Genomic DNA, 3,068 nt, shown 5'->3' with positions numbered 1-3,068 from the left:
ATCACTCGAAATTCCTTGTCAGTCATTTCAAGGGCTTCTTGTTCTATAGGATCTAGAGCTTGAGATTTATTATCTTTGGGTGGTGTACTTTCTTGGTTTTTCGTATTTCTGGTGTCTTTTCTTTGATGTTTATTCATTGTGGCAGGGGGTTTCACAGTCCACAGGTTTGACACAATTGCCTGACAAAGATGTTGCTGGGGTTGCCAATTTGGTATGGCTACCTCTGTGACTACTCAGTTGGACACTAGTGCCAGGCAAGTCCAAAATTGACTACCGGGAAGATGGTGGGGTGCTGGTGCCGCTCCTGCGTTGCGCTCCCACGGCAGCCTCCGCAGCCAGAGTGGCCCTGGCTGCTTCTCGCCGCCCTGGCCGCCTCTCGCCGCCCCTGGCACTCCTGGCTCCTGGTTGCGCTGCAGCCTGCTCAGTCTCTCTCCGGCTTGTGGTTTCAGCAGCGCCTGGGGCTGGGGAGGTGACAGCCCCCTCCCCGGCAAAAACCGTAGTCGCCAACCCCGAGTCACAGCGGCGGGGCTGCGCAGCCCAGCCCGGCCCTGAGGGCAGCGGCGGCGAGGCTGGGCGCCAAGTGGCAGCCTCTCCAGGCAGCTTCTTCCCGGGGAGGATTTTGTAAATTTCACAAAATGGTGCACGCTCCAAACCTCGGTGCCTGTACCTTGAGAGTCCCCTTCATGGTCTCAGCAATCCTTCAGAGCAATCCACCTGGGTAGCAACAGCTACCCCTGGTGCAAGCAAGGACACCAGAGACCCTGACTCACCATCAGGCTTTCTGAGTTCCTCTTCTTGCTGGTGGCCTCTGGGATCCCGCTGGCGCGGGGCATGGGCGGCTCACTCCCTTCCCGCTGCCATGTTTCAGCCTCCCATTACTGACATTTTGGATTAGATAATTCTTTGTCATGGTGGGCTGACTCGTGCTTTATAGGATATTTGGCAGTATCCATGGCTTCTGTGTGCTAGACATGAGTAGCACCCCTTCCCCAGCTATGATCACCAAAAATGTCCTTTTCTCCAGTTTCTAATGCCATTTTTGTCACTGTCCTTCAGGCCCTTACCAATGGTGTTGACGTCCTTCCAGCTGGCACAGACCCTCTCCATGAAGTCCAGCTTCTGCTTGGTCTCACAGTCAGTGCCATGTATTGTAGCTTTCTATCACCACAGCACCTCATTTCCAGGCACCAAATCCTGTTTCAGAATTTTGCCTAAGAAAACATGTCCAAAACTAAGCACCTTAAAACAACTTATAATTCTGGTTCTTTGGCTTAGGGAGTCTAGCTGGCTTGTCTTCCACACAGGTGCAGTGATGGAAGGATCATGTGAAAGCACAGCTGGGCTGGTGTCCCAGAAGGCTCACTGGGGGTGCAGTGGGTGCTGCTGGAGACTCCCGGGGGCTGTCAATGAGCAGACCTACTCATGGGCTTTCTATGTGCTTCCCCAGCAGGGTGGTCTCAGAGTAGTTGCATTTTTTACATACTGATTGTCTTCCCCCAATTTAACATTCCAAGAGGCATGTTGCATGACTTCTTGTCGCTCAGTCTTTCTCGTCCCAAAATGACAGTTTTAACCATATTCTCTTGGCCAAAGAAGTAACTAAAGCCACGCAAGGTTCAAGGGGAATTAGTTTTTATCACAGTTGAAGTAGTGGAAAGACGTTGTGGCCACCTTTAATCTGCCAGAAATGACATTGTTACAATATGTTTGTACCAAATTTAATTTTTCTTCTGAATACTTCTTTGACTCATATTATTTCAAAGTGTATCATGTAATTTTCAAATGTCTGAGAATTTTGTGGATGTATTTTTGTTGTTCATTTCTAGTTTCATTTAATTTTGGTCAGAGAACATAGTTTATAAGATTTCAGTCTTGAGATTTGTTGTATAGCTCAGTGTGTGCTCTTTCTTGGTGAGTGCTCCTGTGTTAGTCTTTTTTTGTTTGTTTTGTTTTATTTTATAGCAGAATACCTGAAACTAGGTAATGTATAAAAAGGAGAGATTATATTTTACCATTTTGGAGGCTGGGAAGTTCAGTGTTCAGGGGCATATCTGGTGAGGGCCTTCTTCTTGGTGGGGGCTCTGTAGGCAGTCCTGTGGCAGTGAGGTTAGCACATGGCCGTAATGCCATAATGGCAAGAACACTTTTATGTGTTCTTCATAGAAAGCCACCAGTCTACAACCATGATAACCCATTAAACCGTTAATCCATTACTCCATGAATGGATTAATCCATTCACCATGGCATAGTCATCACAGTTCAGTCACCTCGTAAGGGCCCCACCTTTCAAATATGTTGGATTTCCTACCCTTTTAACACTGCTACAATTGGGATCATGTTTCCAACACATGAACTGTTGGTGGACACATTCAGCTCCAGCAGCTCCAGATTGCACTGTATAAATATCGGTTAGGATGAGTAGGAAAAAACCCACCCAGTTTCTCCTACTATACTCTCACAACACACTTCTGACACCAGATGTGTGAGGATTTCTCACACAATAAGCAAATAATCAATTCTGCTGCAGATACCAGCTGGGTGTTTCTCTAATTCAAATCTGTTTTAGCACCATCTACCTAAGAGGTAGCTTCAGATCCCATAAGAAGAGCTTAGGTCCCAAGACTTCCCCACTTCAGGTGTCAGTTCCAAGTCCAGGTCCCTGGAACTTCTCACTGACTATAAATTGTGGCTCCCACAAGTTCCTTCTTTCTCTTTAGGCTATATTAATTTACTAGAGGAACCCCCACAAACTCAGTGAAACATTAACTTACATCTACCGGTTCATTTTAAAGGATATTTTGAGAAATAAAAAGCAAGGGGAAGAGATGCACAGGGCAAGGTCTGGATGGGTTCCAAGTGCAGGATCTTCCATTTCCTTGGAGTTGGGGTGTATCATCCTCCTGCCACGTCAATGAGTTTGGCTGCCCAGGAGCTCCCTGAACCCTGTGTTTTTGGGTTTTTATGGAGGCCCCATTAGGCACCATTGATTAAGTCATAGGCCACTGGTGATCAACTTCAGCTTCTCTCCCTTCCCTGGAGGTTGGCAGTATGTGGGGGGGGGGGGGCCG

The sequence above is a fragment of the Galeopterus variegatus genome, unplaced genomic scaffold (assembly GCF_000696425.1).
Source record: "Galeopterus variegatus unplaced genomic scaffold, G_variegatus-3.0.2 Scaffold14107, whole genome shotgun sequence".
In the NCBI taxonomy this organism is placed as follows: domain Eukaryota; kingdom Metazoa; phylum Chordata; class Mammalia; order Dermoptera; family Cynocephalidae; genus Galeopterus; species Galeopterus variegatus.
The sequence above is the reverse complement of the archived record's forward strand: the minus strand, read 5'-3'. Positions refer to the sequence as shown.